The sequence below is a fragment of the Miniopterus natalensis genome, chromosome 11 (assembly GCF_054644295.1).
Source record: "Miniopterus natalensis isolate mMinNat1 chromosome 11, mMinNat1.hap1, whole genome shotgun sequence".
NCBI lineage: Eukaryota > Metazoa > Chordata > Mammalia > Chiroptera > Miniopteridae > Miniopterus > Miniopterus natalensis.
In genome coordinates, this window is record NC_142091.1 from 50,379,235 (window position 1) to 50,398,723 (window position 19,489).

At 35.3% G+C, this 19,489-nt stretch overlaps 1 protein-coding gene across 23 annotated transcripts in view; it reads right to left on the minus strand.

Moving 5' to 3' along the window:
* SOX6 (SRY-box transcription factor 6) overlaps positions 1–19,489 on the minus strand; it is a 514,047-nt gene that overhangs the window by 427,364 nt on the left and 67,194 nt on the right. For 12 of the 23 annotated variants that reach the window (XM_087821751.1, XM_016225189.2, XM_016225188.2 and 9 more), the window contains exon 2: positions 8,711–8,783. The exons of the other annotated variants lie outside the window; for them this stretch is intronic. The gene's annotated coding sequence lies outside the window, so the exon portion shown is untranslated. The remainder of the gene's footprint in view (positions 1–8,710; positions 8,784–19,489) is intronic. 23 annotated transcript variants of the gene reach the window in all.

Genomic DNA, 19,489 nt, shown 5'->3' on the forward strand with positions numbered 1-19,489 from the left:
TTCACTTTTCTCAGTCACGGTAGCCAAGTTTCACCTTGTATCTCTTAAATCAACAAGGCCTTGTCTGTGTACCATAACTCCTAGCGTTAGTATCTTTTGTGTTTATGTTATGCCTCTAAATCCTCAAAGTAATTTTATCTTTAAGTATATTCTCACTCCTTTAAAAACACATCTTTCTCCTAGTCCTCCAAGAGAAGAAAAAATATCCTTAATTTTCATTGGGGATCTAAGCAATGAGATGGCAAGGGATGTGAATATTGATGAAAAATAATTAGTATGATCATTTCCTTCTGCCTTTTCTAAAACTCAGCGCTATGATGAACATCAGGAACAAGAAAAGGCAATAGGAGTCATTTTGACTCCTTTCTTTCCCTCATGTACCTCACCACATATAGCCTGATATTGGCAAAGTCTCTTCTTTCTGTTCTAACTTTTGGTTCCCAAAATACCACCCTTATTTAAACCTTTTACCTCCTGCCTGAACTAGTGCAATAGCCCTCAGGAGCTGTTTCTCTAGTTCAGGTCTTTTTCCCCCCTACTAATCAACTCTGCTGGCTGAACTAATTTTTCAAAAGCAAATCTCTTGCCTTAACCACTGAACTATTTGGTTATGATGGCCCCTTAACGTAGCCTTACAGGCCATAATCATATGACGACACAAAATATTCTAGCTTATACATACCCTATACCTCAAACTAGATTTTTGTTGCTACCTATAATTCCCAGCTTCCACGTATCTGTTCCCTAACCATGCTCCTGCTACTCCCCTTGATGCCAGGACACTCCTCTGTCTTCATCCCTTCATCCGCTCCACTGACAAAATTCTACTCAACTTTCAAAGAACATCAAAAAGTCTGCTTCGTTAGTTCCTGCTTCTTAAAGGGATACATCTTAAATTCTTTCAAACCCCCAGTATGCTATTTTTTACTTTATTAAAGGCACTTAACATATTCTGCATGGAGAATTACATCTCTCCTCCACAATAATCAATGCAACTTAATTATATGTCCTAATCCCTCCTCTGAGTCATGTGCTGAGTTAGACACTAGGGACACAAACAGGAATAAGGCTTAAAAATTATGCCTAGATTCTAAGGTTCTTAATGGCAGGAACTCTATACATGTGCCTTTGTTTCCAATGCAACATCTAATGCTCTGCTTTGAATATAGTCAGTACTCGGTATGTATCTGTAGAGCTGAATTAATTTCCAACAGATACTAAGCGCTCTCCTGGGAAGAAAATATTTGCTACCCAAAAAAGGATTTGCCATAACTGGGAAAACAGATAATCTCATCTTTAAATAGCTTTCAGAGGGCAGTTGGAAGGTAGATTGACCACTGATTACACCACCCAGCATAAAGATGCTATTGGGTCAGCTCTCTCCTCACTAAGAGACTAAGTTCCAAGTATGCTAGACTGCTTCAAATGATAAATTCCATATGACCACTGCTTCCAAGATTGACAATTTGGTCCAGTAAAGATGGTTATTTCTTCACATCACAGAAATCTGTTTCTTGTACCCTCTTGGGAGTTGAAATAGGGCACTTTAAGTTGACATTAAGATTTAAATAGTATCTACTCCATATATCTGGGAGACACACACTTCCTGTTTGACCTAACCACATCTATACAGCCTTAAAATGTGTGCTTTGAAGGCTAGTAGCATTGCTGCGAGCCTAGATACAATGACTCCTTTCTGCATTACCAGATTAGGCAAGCCTTGCATTTACTCTCAACATGCTTCCATTGCCACCCTCCCTGGGAAATAGAATAGAAAGACACAATAAGGCTTCTTTTAAAGATGGGGCCAGAAATAAAAGAAAATTAAAATGATCACTGGTGTTATGGAAAAACAAATATTAAAACAAAAAAGCTTCTTGACAATAATATTTATTAATAACAAAGAAAAATTCAAGCAGCAAAAAATGAGGTAAGGGGAAGTAGCTCTCTGCTTAATGAGCAAACCAAGCCCCAGTGCCTGGCACTTGCCAGGATAAGAGCTCCTTGGTTTGAGCCCAGCTCCTCCCACAGGCTCTCTCTAAATACGAGTGACACACACCTCCTCTGGGGGAAAAACTCAGCAGGGCATGCAACAATCACTCTGCCTATTACTGAAAGTCAATTCAGCAGCACAAGGACCTAAATGAAAAGATAATCTCAGAGGAGAGAAATGCATTCTCTTTCTGCAGAAAGAACACAAACTCAAAAACCTAGAATATGAAATCTGTATTTCTGGAGAGGACCACTGGCATAAAATGGTTGTAATAATCCAACAGGGTGGAAAAAAAGCCAGGACAGGCCTTTTTCTGTAGTCTCAAAGTAAGATATAAGAGTTCTCAGACTAAGATGAAAACAGATGTGAGGTGCTGTGACACAGCTAAATTTATGGAAATTTTATCAGGTAAGTTTATAATCAAGAATATTCTAAATGAAGTGAGACCCTGGCTGATGTTCTAGAGTGGGAAGAGATATGTTCTGAAGTCAGACAGACAACAGACTGTGTCTGAATGAGAGGGGGAGGGGCAGGGGAGAGGAAGGGAGAGGGGGAGAGTCATGTGTGTAGACAAGCATACAACAAAATGAACTAGAATTTGTTGAGTACTCAAACCATCTTTATAAACTGAATAGTTACTAAAATATTTCTATCTAAATGCTTGAGTAAATCAATGACTTTGCATCTTACTGAATTATAGATAGACTATATTTCACATCTTATAGATCATTACATTATAAAATAATAGCTAGCTGTACATAATTATTGCATTTATTGACCCTCACTTCCTTATATTTAAGATCACCACCCAGTTCAAATTATGGCTTTATTTCATCTTCTCTGTATACATTTAATACCTTTAAATATTAATGAAAAGTTATGTAAGAATACTGGAAGATGACTAAGCCTATCTTCTTGGTTAAAGCAGGTTGAGAGAGCAGCTTTTGGGAGGAATATTCAAATTTATTAGGGGCTCTTAGCAAACTGCCCCCAAGCCCCACATTGTTTCCCATCTCAAGTTAGGAAGAATTTTTCTCCAAAGGGCACTGAATCACTTTAATGTTGAGTCTTGTATTGCTCTATTCCACCTTCAAAATGTAGCCAGTAAAGTCAGCTTTACTACAATACTATAAAAATGTAAAAGAACCATAATAGCATCTAAAAAAGAGCTGTTGGCACTATATTAGTTTTGAGAAAACCCTAACTGAATACTAATGCAAAATTTAATGATAATTCCCCTAGTTGCCAAAGAGCTACAGTAATTATTTTGCCATAATGTGTAAGTTGTCTTAAAGGCATCTGAGAATATTACTGTGTAGGATTCAAAATAAGTTCCCAAGTGTCATTGTTCTCATGGGTTTTTTCTATATAAATAAATCGTCAACATACTACCTTCACTGTGACACTGTCCTCTGATCAGAGGGTTGCCTCATGAGGAAAGAAACATACGGAGGTCATTCTGCTTCTTTAATAAGTCAGCCTCCTTGATTGACATCCAGCATGGATCCACCTCACACCAAATTCCACTTTACAGCGAATGTTGTGACTGTGAGGTTCCGGTAAAACATTTGAATAGAATCAATACAATTTTACTTTCCTTTTCCTTTATAATCACAACCAAATCAAATTTTTGGAGTTGAAAAGTAAACCAGGATCAAATTTAGACATGTTTGAAATTAGCAAAGATGACACACTTCAGCACCAGACAAAAGCCCTGATTTTAAGAGTAGGTTTTTGCCTCCCCTGAAATGCCTAACTCAGGCGGTGTATTTTTATGCCTACAGATATTGGCACATTTCACATTTAAGATTATGACACACCAACTTATTTTGAAATTTTTAAGTCTGCCACTGCGCATGTTTCAAGTGCTTCATGACTATCACTGATAATTGAGCAATTAAATTAAAATTACCAAAATTTGCTGTGATGGCACAATATGTAGTAAGCAACATGAAAGAATAAGAACAGGGGAACTTAGTACAGTGAAAAAAGTAATAAAGGGTAAAAATAAGCCTTAATAATAATAACAGTACTGAGTAAGTTTTAATGGTCCCAGGTTTCAGTGGTTTAATGGTGCCAGTAAAATGGTTTAATGAAACAAGTACAGAGTATTACAAACTTTTTAGAGCAGTTTGTTCTGGGGCAACAAAAAGGGAGCTTCATTCTAACTGGTCTTGTGTAATATTCGGGGATTGGTCCAAAAATTAAGTGTGGGAGTTTCATTAGACAACAAGCAGAAAACAATTAGGTTAAATCCTGACAGGCAGATTCTTATGAAATAAATACACACTTGTAAAAAAGAGATGTCAAGTCTTCCTTTAAAGCATAAGACAGACAAAGCAAAACCTCTAGGGTTAAAGATGACCTCAAGAAATCATCAAGCTACTGTGAAGATATCTGCAAATCAAAAATTAAGATACATGGCTTGACATCAAAAGAGAAGGATGAGATTCAGTTATACTAGGAAAATCAGAATGCCTCTTCTGTTCATCCCATCAAGGTCTCTAATACAGGCTTTTCTAGCTAAAACCATAGAGTGACTGTGAAGAGGAGCTTTTTAGTGCTTAAATATAGCCGGTGAAGCAAATTCCATAAACCTAAATCCTACTTACTTCTGTGGCAGGCCATCTTAAAGGTTTGCAAGGAAAACCAACAATTTAGAAAGTCAGAGAGAGGGAAGAAAGATTCAAACTACAGCAAATAAAGGATGCTATTAAAAAATATTTTTTTCTCAAAAATTCCATCCATATTGCTCTAAAACACAACTAAGAGATTAAAAATAGGCCAGGCTACCCTTTCAGGTATAAATCAGACATAGAAAATGAAGCGAGCAGAGTGAACAAGCGTCTAAGGGCACTAGTATATAAAACTTTAAGAAGCTTAGAATGTAATGGACATACACATTCAGATTAGCAGACTGCTTTCAATTAAAATAGATTTCTAGCCACAGTTCACAAATGTATAGTAGCTGTGTGTATCAGTGTAGATACTTCAAATGTCAGTATATCTCTAATTAACATGAGCACACAACTGTAAAACTGAGAAGGCACAATTTTAAATTCCTTACATTCCCAGCATTAATGCTTTCGTGGGGCAGCTCCCGTTGTCATGGAAAATGGCATTCAAGCCTTATTTGTGGATTTTCACAGCTCATCTTTTTTATTTACCTGCTCTATGTCAAGATTAGCCTGGAATAATATTTTTTAAAGATAATGCACTTACTTGTCCTTAAAATCACAGATGTTTTCACTGAGGGAGCTTTGGACTGGGCTATTCTCAGTTTGAAATAGATTTCTTTCCATTTCAATATACCACAAAAAGATGAATTTGTGATTTTTTCTTTGCTGGTTTCCTAAAAATTTATGCAATTCAAACATTTCAGCTGAAGCATGGCCTGTGGCAGTTCTGGAGGAGGGGGTAGGCCAATGCCAGAGAGGGGCAACGACCCAGGAACAGAGGAAAACAAAGTGGCAAAGGCTCTCCACAGTCTCCTCCTCGGCTTACTCCTCCTCAACTTTCCAGAATTGTGTGGCAATCAAGTGGAGGCTGAGGTAGTGATCAAAAATGACAAAAGAAAGAGCTAAAATACTCTCTGAGAAAGGACAGCTTGGTATTACAGAAAGAGCACTAAAAGGTTAAGTCCTGCTACTCTGCAAAAATGAGAATAATTCCTATTCACCTCCGAGTTTTTACAAAACTAAGTCAATTTAATGTCTTCAAAACCAAGCGTTACACCAAATTAAGATATGTCATCATTGTTGCCTCAAGCGCGGGCTAAGCAACAGTCACGTTTGGTACCCTTTTTGGGGAAAAGATTGCTATCAGAGACCATGAACAGTGATAGAATTTTATAAAAAGGAATTCATTTTCAAATTACTAAAAAGGCCCTAGCAGGTTTTGCTCAGTGATTAGAGCACAGGCACTTCAACTGAAGTGTCCTGGGTTCGATTACAACCAAGGGCATGTACCTCGGGTTGCAGGCTCAATCCCCAGCCCTGGTCAGGTGCATGTGGGAGACAACTAATTGATGTGTCTCTCTCTCTCTCTCTCTCTCTTTCCCTTACACTCTCTGAAAAGCAATGGAAAAATTCTCTTTGGGTAAGGGTTAAAAAAAAAAAAGTCTTGGATAACCTGAAAAAGCAGGTTATCTAAGGACCTATTTCTGTTTTGTTTTGTTTTTAACCAATCATTTATTGCCCTGGTAAATAGAATGGTCAGGATTCCATAATTATTTTTTAATTAGAGATAAAAAACTAAATGTGGGATATTAACATGGAAAACAAGGTCTTATTACACAATGCCTACTTTGGGAAAAGAAAAAGATAGTTTTAGTTTTTAAAGAGAAAAAAAAATATCCCCTATGCTAAGACGCTTTCAGCTTCTGAGAAGATAACCATTTTCCCTCAGAGTGTTTTCCTCTTGTGACCTAGGCAGTAGACGTGAGCAGGTAAGATTCCAATCAGTTCTCACACACCCTTGGTGTGGCCCATTCATTATGGATGGTGCAAAACAATATCCCACCTTCCTTATCTCACAGGCCAGCTTCTGCACACCTTACTAAGAAACCTTCCCATGGCCATGAGGTATAACTTTCTGCCTTAGATCATGTAGCAAATAAGCAGTTCCAGGACACGGAAATTAAAGTTCCTAAAAGAAGCCATTGTCACTGATGCCATTTGCTTGTTCTTAAGCCAAACTAGAGAAATATTTTTATTGTTGTAGCTGCCTCATCATTCAGTGTAAGTGGTAGACAATTTCCACAATAATTGAAAGAAATGGGAACTCAAGCATTCTGGATGCCATGTTAATTTTATCCGACTTATCTTAGTCATAGTATCCTGCTCCGTTTCTTTAATAAGAAGGTCCCACAGTCAGAAGATGGCTCTAACAAAGCCTGAGACCACTGGCCAAAGGAACAAAAGAGTCCATGCCCTAAACTAGCATACGGAAATTCTCAAGACTGGAAAACAATTACTTTGGGCCTGTATGATTAGCATTACTTTTGCCTAAGTGATCAAGACAAGAATCTGAAATTGAACTCCAAAAACAACTGTATGAAAACTATACCCACAGTGCCCCTTCTACTATTCTCAGCATCTCTTTGTAAGATCACAAGAAAAATCTCGGTCATTTGGATCACCTCCACTCAAAGTTAGTCTATGTAGGATGGGGGAGGGAGAGGCAAAGAGTTCAGGAAACAGAGCCTTTAGGTGATGACGAATATAAATTACATTTTGGTAAAGGCTATCTTGGTTGAAATGCCAGTAATTATCTTGTACTTGCCATTTTTAAAATTTAGTCATCTTAAGCACTTACTAAAGGGAATGACTGAATGATATGAGAGAGAAAGGAAGTAAAAGAAGAGAGAAAAGTAACTAAGGTCAGATTAGAATAGCTCAGAATTACTTCCCTTCTTTCAGATCTCTGGTAGGATAAGCTCAGCCCCTGGGAATCATCCTGTTCCTCAAGAGCCCTTCGGAAATACTTTACATCTCTACCCCCATCTTCTTTGCTTCCTAATCCTCACTACGATGCCTTGCACAAATTAAAAGCTTATATTTAATCCAGATGAACCATGTAGTTTAATATTTTGTGTTTTACATAAGAATTAAGTCTTCAAAATGAAATAATTGATAGCTTCATAAAAATAGCATCTTATTCTTAAAACATTAAAAATACATGAAATGTATTAAACTATATTAAACATTTGTGTCTATTTTTTAAAGTTCATTCTAAATGCCAGCCCCAGTCAATGCTACTACTAAAAGAAAGGTAAAGCTGGTTTTAAATAAATTTTGGCTGCTCTTTGCTTAAATACTGAATAACTTAAACTCTAATGTATAATGTTACTTTTTAAAAACTACTTTCCTAGAAATACATTCTCTAAAACTTCCTTACAGGAGAACACCAACAGAGGAAAAGTTTGTATATCTTTGCTTTTATCAAATGTAAAACAGCCCTTGAGATGCCAATGGTTTACAACATGGCACACATATAAATGTATTTTAGGTTCTACTTAAATACAGTCAATTGTTTAACAGACATTTTTAATATCTGCCACATACTCTAAAGTACTTCTATATTAGTAAGTATATATCAATTTAAAGTATTTTAATTGATCATTAAGGTTCATTCAATTTTTTTCTTGGAACTTAACTTTTTTCCTGAGAAAAAAGTATCTTTGTTCTCCAAAATACCATTTAAAATATAATATTGTTTTGGAGGATGGTGAAGAAAGCAGGCATACCCCCAACTTAATATACACTATACATTCACTAAATGGGTCTTTGGTTCCTTAGTACATAATCTCCTCCTGTACTGACAGTTCTTTGAACTCTGTATTATCTCACCTCTTCTGTGAGCATGGGCACACAGCACTTTTCAAGTCCAGACAACCAGAAGACTAAGAATTTACCAGGGTAAATTATTCATGTATATAAAAACAAGCCCCTTTAAGGTAATTCATTCCTATAATTGAGCCCCATCTTCAAAAAGTAAGATATTTATTCTTTTAGTATATTGTAATGGGCCCTAATAGTTTTTCTCTACTCCTAAGAAAACACAAAAAAATAAAAAACACTTTAAAAACACCAATAAAAATTCTAATTTTTACAAAAAAAACAATAAAAATTCACACACAAAAGGGGTTAAGAACTTGTTTACAAACTATAACTTTCATTACACAATGAGAAGAGTATTAAATAAACCAATACTTACAAATACGCAAAAAAAAATCAGCCCCAGCACCCAGAAATCACTGGTAAATTGCCTTTGAATTCATGAAAGTGACCTGAAAATTTAGACAGAAAATGAAATAAAAAAGGTTAAGTAAATTGCTTTTACATGCTTTATTAAAGAAGTATTCATTTGACTATAAGTCACACTACTTTTAACTCAGACAGTTGTCCTCTACTATAACAACTTTTTCTAAGATGATAATAACAAAAGAAACAATTATTTCATTGTTCTACTGCTAAGAATACAATATCTCCATCCATTATAACTTTTTTTAATGTCAGTAATAAAGTTGGTGTTTAAAAGTGTAAGTAAATACAAAAGGAAAATTAGTTTTAAAAAAAGAAATAAAGGCTTACAAGTTATATTTGAAAAACATATTTAATTTATGTCTGCAAGTTAAAATGAATTAGCTTCTCAGAAAATATCTTGGATGTGTTCAACAGGAATACCTTATAGGTGGAATAAACATGAAAGGATGCAGTTTTTGTTCTACCCAAAGTGTGGAACCCATTTAGACTCAGGTTATGCACAATGCATTCTGTATGAGTCACAATTCAATCCAAAATTCTTTTGCTTGCACACACTTTAGTTCTGGCCGAAGAGGTAACAGATGCAATTCAAACACACAGAGCTAGCCTTGTAAAAAGTTTAACTAGCACAATGAGTCACTTTATGCCTCTAAATATCTATGGTTTCCTCTCTCCAGAACCCCCATGCATTAGAAGGTAGTTTGGTAGTTTATTTTTATTGTTTGGTCTAAATACAGCACATTTTTAGTTCCATGAAAACAAAGAAACTTTGTTGCAAAGGCCGTATTCTTTCCCAAATGTGAGGATGGCTATAAGTAGTGTTCAACTGAAAATAATAATGGAGCTTAGGTTCCTAATTTAGGCCAGAAACTTGCTTAGGCTCTAGGGATTGGTTTGATTCAATCCCCATTTTAAAAAAATATGGCCAGTAAACATCTAGGTTAGTTAACCTAGTTAGCTAACTAGATTTAAATAAAATTCATTCTGGAAAAAAAAGAATCTTGATCAACATCATTTATAGGAATCACTGCCCATAGTGTTGCACTTAAAGCACAAATGGCCATAATAAATTAGGTATCAGCACCTGAATTAAGTTGAGATATGAAATAAATATCTAACTCAGACCTTCCCCAGCTCCTATAATATGCCGTTTGCATAAGTGACCCAGATAATTTATTGTATTTTAAAGTCAGGATTGACAGATAATGAATCTGTCTCAGGCATTTGGACAGCTTTAAGTATCAATGGCTCATATACCCATTAGGTGTCTTTACCAGACTTCCTTCTCTTGGTAGGGAATGGTGCCTGGGCCTTCCCCAATCCAGTTACTAGCAACTCTGTAATGCCTACTTCCACAGATGCAGGAAGTACAGGAGAGTCTGGCCAGGGGGAGGTAGCGCTCTCATTTATTTTTGGTATTACACCTGTCTCCTCCTCATGGCTTTCTGATGTCCTAGGAATCAGGAGAGCAATTTTATCTGGGACATCACACAACCTATGTGGACACATTCTATGTACTATTCAAAGCCAGCAAAGAATACTGGTTCTGTTATAAGCTATTCTCATATTTTATCCTATCCTGAATTATAAATTATAGCTTTGAGGTTATCCACAAAATAAATGTATTGCAAAATGTTGTATATCCAAAGCCTAAAGTCTGGAAGAATCCAAAAGGGTTTTTAAGTACTTGCACATTTTTTAAATAATCACATCTTGTCCTTCTAGTAAATATTTTTTTAAACCATGAGTTGGAATTATGCAGCATACACAATACATCTCATTCTTTCATTTGCACTTAAATGTTGGGGGATAAAATAAAATGCAACCAGAAAATACTGTGGCTAATGTATAGCTCATTTTTTTAATCACTGGACTCTTTAAGAGTTAATATCTCTAACTCTGGGAATATTTTAAATTTGGAACAAGTCAAATTCCAGACATTCAGGGCAAATAATATTTTAATATGCATTAATGTGAAGTCAATAAATCTCATTTGTCATATAAATGCAGTCTTGCTACATATGTTAAAAGCAACTCTGAATCTCATTATCAACTGATATACACTATTGGTGAATTTTGTAGCAAAAAATTTAAAAAGTATAAGCTTCTAGCCCAGCCAGGAGTGGCTCAGCAGTTGAGCATCGACCTAGGATCCAGAAGATCGTGGTTTGATTCCCGGTCAGGGCACATGCCCGGGTTGTGGGCTCGATCCCCAGTCAGGGGTGCGCAGGAGGCAGCCAATCAGTGACTCTCATCACTGATGTTTCTATCTCTCTCTCTCTCTCCCTCCCTCTCTCTGAAATCAATAAAGATATATTTAAAAAATAAATAAAAATAAAATAATAAAAATAAAGTATAAGCTTCTAGAATCACAGAGTTCATTATTAGAACAAAAAGAAATTTATACATACTTCCTCCTATAGAGAATTTAGGAGTAAACAAGCCAAAGAGTTAAAAACCGTCTCACAAAAATTCACACACAACTTGGAATAACCTACTTCTCTGAGAACTAAAGAAGTTTAGGCTGAAGAAGGCATTTCTAAAATAAAAGTGACCACTTTGGTCCTAAGGGCAGCACAAAAGTAAGAAGACAGAGAAGAAAATGCCAAAGCAAATCATGGTCTACTCTAGAAAATCACAACCTGCTTAGGAAAACGAACCCTCCGAACACCCAGGCACCATAGTCATTCCATCCTGCTGCTCACTCATCCATTCAGCAAGTAGTTAGAGGCTGCACTGGAAAATCTGAACACAAAATTTTTCTTAAAATCATTTTGTACAACTAAAACTAACACAACGTTATATGTCAAATATAACTCAATTTAAAAATTAAAAAACAAATAAATAGCCATTGCCTTTCCTCTCAAGGATTTTTCAATCAATAATCCAATGTGGGCCACAGACTACTACACCTGACCATGGTTGTGACATGCGTCCGATTATTTGGCAGTCAAACTTCTGCACATCCTTAGTTTACTAAATAAAAAGTGCATTGCTAAAATCACTTCAACACAAAAATGCACAAAGAATATAAAGAGGAAATGCACAAATGAAGAAATACAAATGTTCAATAATATAAAATATGTACAGTCTCCCTAATAATCAAAGGAACATAAATAAAATATTTTCACCTACAATATTGGCAAAACATTTTGTAAACTGGTCAGAAACTAGTATTGGTGAATGTGTGGAAAAATAAACACTTTTATGTACTATTGATGAGATTATAAATTGGGTACAACTTTACTGAATGGTAATCTGACAATAAGCGTTAAAATTTTTAATGTCAATCTCCTTTAAGTTTGCTATGCTACTTCCAAAAATATATTGTGCCCATAATTTTATGTCAATAAGTATATTGTTGAATAAAAAAGCAACATATATAATAAGAACCAATCAATCAATTTACAGAAAATCACGTGTATACACACAAAACCATTTCACAAAGTAAAATACAATGTAACAAAAATGTTAATGTTGAGTGAGATAAAGGCTTATTTTTACTTTCTTATCCTTATGAGTTGGTGTTATTGAGATTTTTAAATACTTAACATGTCTAATTTGTCCCAAAACAATAAAGCTATTTCTAAAATTCAGTATATCACTTATACATTCAAAGTAGTCACCCAGATCCTGACTGACTTGCTATTACTCTAGCAGCAAAAGCCAAATACTAATATTAGTTACAAAGAGAAAAACCTCTGAATTATAAGGCAACTTCAAACAACTATCTTGACATCAAATGAAGAAACCATAAATATTTTCACAAAAGCATGTCCCACTCTCCAAAAATAGCTACTAGATCAAAGGTAAATAGCAAATAAAAACACTGCCACCTCCCTGTATAATTAGACTTTAAAAGCTTTTAAGCTAAATTTTTAAATCCTGCTTAAAGCTGTCTCCAAGCCACACCCATTTTTTTTTTTTTTTTTAGCCCCATCCCTTTTTAAAAAATTTGCTTTAGCAAAAAGGTTCAAGAACCAAATGGGTGGTTGAATTAATTTATGTAGAATTTTGAAATATGAAAGGAACTGACACCAAGCAAATGCCTAATTTGTTAAAAATGCAATTCCTAATAATTAAAGACATCACAATAGTGAATGGAAAAATTAGGGTTTAGTTATTGATATTTGTATCTCCTAGGATAAAAGTAAGAGTATTTCTAAGGTGTCCAGAAAGATAACTTAAGATACTACCCAGTCCAGCACTTTGCTTTCCAGGAACAAAAACCTATTTCCTCAAAGAAAGATGAATTTCTCCTATTCTTAAAGATCTCCAAAGATTTTTATTAAAGCCTACTCATAGTAGCCTATTCATTTACTCAATGCTGTTCAACCTACATCTTCAATATGATTTCAGTATTGGGGACCACTATTTAGAAGGATCATTGACAAGTATGCAGAAGAGATTGACTAAGAAATCTTATAGGAACCATTAGAATGGTTGCAAGTTCTAAAAATAGTTCACTGGAATAAATTTTAGAGATCATCAAACTCTTAGGTCTCAGGATTCTGTGAGATTTCTAAAAATTAAGAGTCCCAAAAAAATTATGCTTATGTTTATCAATATTTATTATATTAAAAACTAAAGCTAAGAAAAATTTTGTTATTAATGCATTTAAAATAAAATATATGATTAGATAGTAGTGATTTACATGGTAACATACTTTTAAAATATAAGCATATTTTCCAAAACAAAAGAATTTGAAGATAGGCAATATTTTGCATTTTTGCAAATCTCTTAAATGCCTGGTTTAATAAAAGACAGCTGTATTCTCATAGGTGTTACTGCATTCAATCTGTGTGATATGTTGATTTGGTGGAAGTACGTGAAAAACATCCATCTTCACACAGATTCAAAGTTGGAAAGAGGCAGGATGTTTTAATAGCTTTTCCACATAATTGTAGCTATTCTCTGATACTATATCAAAATTTGACAAGTAATAGTTTCTCAAAGGTTAACTGCAATATATAATCTGGAACCTGAACATCAATGAAGTTTTTGTACTCTGTTACTTTAAAACCCACTGGTCTTTAAATGCATCTTTTACCCATGCATGATTTTGTAACATACGTTGGTTCATTTGGGAAATGTCGGCTCCCTGTGTTGTGCAGATCTTTAAAGTGTTGACATATTTCATTATTTACTATTTTTAAAAATTAAGTTTGTTAACATTACCACCAATCTTATCAGAAAAGCTTTTAAGTATTGGGAAGCCATCAACCTCATGGTGGTAGATACAAGTTTTCCAAACAACTAATTTTCTCTTGATAGCTCAAATTTTATCAACGACAACAGTGTCAGGTGCTTTTCTTACAATGGCACAGACACTTTGCTCATTTTTCAGAATGTGTCTGCCAAGCATCCAAATCTGAATAACCATTGTGTGTTTGTTAGTCATTCTTTCAAGTAAAAATGATGTTCTATGAAAAAAAGCAGTTAGTTTAGCTTGCAACTCAGTCACACAAGTGATTTCCCTCAAGATAACCACTGTACTTGGGTATGCGGCATGAGTGCTTTAGGCATACTTCCCATTTTATCACAGAGTATTAAAAAATGTACTTATGGGTCAAGAAAGAATAAAATCAATTATTTTACTGTTTCATCTACACCATTATTAAGTGAAACTGGCTTTTTTTCCCATGAGTGGTGATGATTTTTAAAAATGCAGTGACTTTTAATATGATTTGGTGCCGCTTCCCTGATTTGTGTAAGGCGCCAGCCATTTTGCCCAAAATTGCTTTGTATCCTCACTGTAAATGTCAACACTACGAAAAAGGCAAATAGCATCTTAGTATTATGATAAAAGTAATTTTGACTTTTCAGTCCCCTTGAAAAGGATGTGTCCACCAACCCCAGTTTGATAACTGCGTACATACTCTGATAATCCATTCTGCAGTAAGGAAAAGATCTAGTTTAACATTTTCAAGCCAGCAAAAAAGAGGTAGCATCTAGCACAGCGAAATAGTATGGTAAGTGCTAGTTGAAAGCTTAGTTTCTCTTTCCTCTTTCCAAAGGAAAGAGCAATACTAGTGTGTGGGAATTATAAGAGGATGGATTTCAGCTCAGTCCAGACAAATCTTTGAAAGCAATGGAATAGCTTGCCTCACAAAATAGAGACCTGTTGCTGGAGTTGTCAGAGTTAAGGCTGGTGAATCTTTGCCAGGGATGTTGTACAAAGAATTCTTACACTGAGTTGAAAATTGTACCAAAACTTAGCTGACTGTGTAATCACCTAGAAAGCTTTTATAAAATTCACATCTCTGGGCCCCACCCCAAAGCTACTGAACCATATCTCCTTGAGTGGGCCAGGGGTTTCCATGTTTTAAAAGCTCCACGGGTGATTGTTAAAGCCGGCCCAGCTGTAGATGGTGTTCAAGAACTGCTCGACCAGTTCCCTCTAAAGTCCCTACCACTCCAGGATTCTACAATTTTATATTTTATCAATACCCAATGGGAAGTACACCCTTACACTTTAATGTAACACTTCTAAGCCTTCTTTGACACATTACAGATGGTCAGGATCAAGGTATTTCTGGGTCAGAAGAGGAAGAATTAATGTTGCATTTCTTAGGCCGGTCAATTCACTCTGCCCACATGTGGAGCAGAATGGTAAATCAGAGAGAGAATTGCCTAAATTTGTCACATTTTCACAACTGCCAACACTTTCTGCTCTCCTGAAATAACAATTCAAGAAGATCTGCCAGTGAATAAGGATGGTTAGTACAAAAATACTGTCTTCATGGAAAATAAATGAGATTATTTAGAAGACGGCATGTCTTCCACTTTACAAAGTAGCTTATTGCAATGAATCAAGATAAAAATATAGACCACAAATTTCCAAAACCTATTTACAGAACCACCATGTGACTAAATCCCCAAAACTCTTGCATTTGAGGTCTTAACTACAGAAAAATTCCATTTACGTCTTAACTTTACACTTTATACAACATGAAGTAGCAAGGCCACATGACCAGAGTCAAACAAAATTTGGCAATGGGTCAAAAAGAAATTTGGAATTTTTTAAACTCAATAAACTTGAGTTCTCTTTTATCTCTTCCTTCATGTCCTCTGCTTTTCTTAGCAAAATACAATTCTTTGAAATAACACCTATTATTAGGTTTCTTAATATAGCCTTTTTTCTTGCAGTCTGATTTTAGACATATATGGTATCAGCTTAAGAACAACAGTCAGAGAAGGTCTTTTGTAAGTACGACTGGAGAAAATAGTGATTATCAAAACATAATCCTCAGATTCCCTATATCAGAACCACCTGAGGAGCTTATTAAAATAATTTTTTTAAAAGACTACTGGGTCTCACCCACACCCATTGGTTGGGTAATTATGGAAATATGGCCTAAGAATCTATTTTAAAGCATAACTCCTGGGTAATTCCTATGCACACTAAAATTCAATAATCGCTGGGTCAAGGGGCAACTGGTTAAATGTAAGCTCACAGAAACTTTTGTGCAAATACAAAAATTTTGTAACTCTATAAAATGTTTAATCCTATTGAAAATATTCTCAATGATTTTGCAGTTCCTATTTTTTAAAATACAAAATATTTTCTTAAATGTTAAGGAAGAATTATAAACTAGACATGGAATTTAACTTAAAAATTAAGTCTTGGGCCCAGCTGGTGTGGCTCAGTGGTTGAGCATCAACCCATGAACCAGGGGGTCACAGTTTGACTCCTCGTCAGGGCACATGCCCGGGTTTCGGGCTCGATCCCCAGTAGGGGGCGTGCAGGAGGCAGCCAATCAATTCTCTCTCATCACTGATGTTTCTCTCTCTCTTTCTCCCCCTTCCTTTCTCTGAAATGAATAAAAAAAAACATTTTTTTTTTAAATTAAGTCTTGGTTATTGCAGGATGTTGTTGTTTTTTTGTTGTTGCTTCTTTTTTTAATTTGAGACGAATACATGCAATTTAGCAGCAATTCAATTAACATTTCTGAGAGCCCACAGGACACAGACCATGAATTGAAATCTCTGGGGATACAGAACAATAAAGCACAATCCCAGATCTCCAAATACTGATCATTTGGATTCATTGTAAGATAAATATTATAGTTACAATAGTCTCAACATTTGCAATGCATTATCATACCCAGCAAGAGGGGAGGATTCCATCCCTGCTGAGTTTTCTCTCCTTAAGTCCTTGCTTACAAAATAAAGTGGCAGAACATTAAAGAGCAATCATTTAGCAAAAGCTCATCATAAATAATGATTTTTTAAACCCATACATTTTTTAAATCAGTCTACTATTTTCTGTACAGTAAACTGACAAACAAAGGCTGCAGGGCTTTTTTTTTTTTTGTACTTGTTCTAGGTGGTTAAATCAAGATAAATTTAAAGACAACTAAAGAGGGTCCCTTTTAAAACTCATTTTAAGAAACTCTTTTTACCACCCTCAGTACCACTCCCTCTTAACCACAAATAATGACTTCAGTAATGGAGCTCTGTAATTTAAAGTTTCAGGCAAATAACACCAAGTAACTCAGAGGAGTTGACACCGCCTGTTGTGCAAATATGTACTTAGGATGAGATTATAAAAATAACAGCTGCATTATCAACTGGATTCAGACCAGAATAATTTATGTGAATGCAGAGTCAACATGGTTGAACTTAGCTACATAGCATGTATGTAGCACTTTATACTTTTTAAGCACTTCTCAATTTGTGATAAAAATTCAAAGGTCAGGGGAGATGCTAAAAGAAGAGAAAAATAAAGACTTGGTGACTATAGGCTAATTATCTAAGAGTCCTAATTCCCAGAGTAAACCATAGTTACTCATCATTTACTGAATGTTTGCTCTGAGCCAGACACTGTGTTAAGTGCTGGAAAAACAAAAATGAATGAAGTAGAGTTGGTAACTTCAAGGAGTTCCCAGCCTAAGAAAGGAAACAAATAAGTACAGTATTGTGCAAAATACATTAGGTGAAGAAATGGATTATAAAACTATATAATCTCATTTTCTGAAATAAAGAATATGCACAGAAAATGTGCATATTACCATTTACCTCCCAAGGTTTTTGTAAGGATTAAAGAAATGAAAATGCTTCCTAGATAGGCTATGCAGTCCATAAATGTAATTCCCTTTTTGCTTTTTTCCTGAGAAGACTCTGTTTAAATGTACCCAAGTCACAATTAACACAGATGACCTGGTAGCTAATGTAATGTGGTAGCTAATATAACCACCCACTCTTTAAAGAAGAATGTCTTATGGGTACATGACCCTATCCTTGGCAATGCTACCCCATCATCACACTCAATAACTACACACTGCATATCCATAGAGAGCTTGGTCATACACTACGCATTAGTCTTTCCCAGACCTAATAACGTCCTGTAAAATTACAGAAACAAATTAAGAGAATTTGTAGAGAGATCCTGCCTATCCTAAGGAGAATTGTATATTCTCCATAACAATTTAAAGATCTCACTGTAAAGTCCAGATAAGATCTGGCCTGGCATCTCGCAGAGATAGCCTCACTTCCTAAGGGGTATAGCAGGATGAGATGCTTCCAGATTTGCAGAGAAGGAAACAGACACATAACTCACCTAGGACCACATGACAAACTGGCAAAAGAGCTTTTATTTTAAGTCAGAGTTTCCAGTTACCGTGCTTATGTCCATTCTATGAGGTACATAAATATCTCCTGTTACTTCATCTGTAAAATGGAACACTTAGCATTCACTTCTCTTGTAATATGTCAGTTTTACTACTTTGCTCTCCCACTTAACTCAGGTTAAATTCCTGGATTTTCAAATACATTTCTCCAATGCCAGCACTTTCCTATCTCCCCCAATTCCAATCAACCACCAATTACTACATTTTCTTGTCCTGGACTTTTTGTAATTTCGCCTTTTTTCTGAGCCACAACGAGAATGATGGAAAGTGTGTGTAGGGTGGTGGTGGTGGTGGTGGTGGTGTGTGTGTGTAGATACACATATAAAAAATACCCTGCTACATACTACATAATTCTCATTTTCATACATCAGCAATTCTCAACTGGTATGCCACAAGAATTTTTAAAACATGCAATACCTGACTATTTAGTTAGGAGCACTGACCTCTTTTCCCTCAGATTGTCAAATTAAAAAAATGACAACAGCAAACAATACAATAGCCATGTGGTGTGAATGCCTTGACTTGAACCATAAATATATAGGTCATATAATAGAGTTGCACCTTATTGGTCATGTTGCATTAAAAGATGGGTTCTGATTGGTTAATTCTTGGTACCAAAAACCCTTATATACAAGTATAGATACCAGGTTTCTTAAAAAGTCACTTTGGAGCAAAAAGGGCAGGTAATTACTACTATTATTATTATTATTATTATTATTATTATTATTATCATCATCATTATTTGTAAATCAATCAAAATTATACCTTTTTGTCAGGTTGACAAAAAAATGTATTTTTTGGTGTGCCGTAGAATTTTAGTAATTAGTTTATGTGTGCCATGAGATAAAAAAGGTTGAAAGTCGCTGCCCTACATTACTTCTCTCATGCCAGCATTGGAACAAAACCCACTGCCTTTTTTAATGTGAGGCAATGAAAGAAATGCACAGAGTTCTCCAACACTCAAATTCAAGTCTTAAATTTTATCCCCATCAACTCTGTTTCTGAAGACTTCACAGTTTAAATAAGAATAGACATTATTAAGCAAATTCTATCGGCCTACCATTATTCAATTGATACTTACTTTCTCATTAAATCCT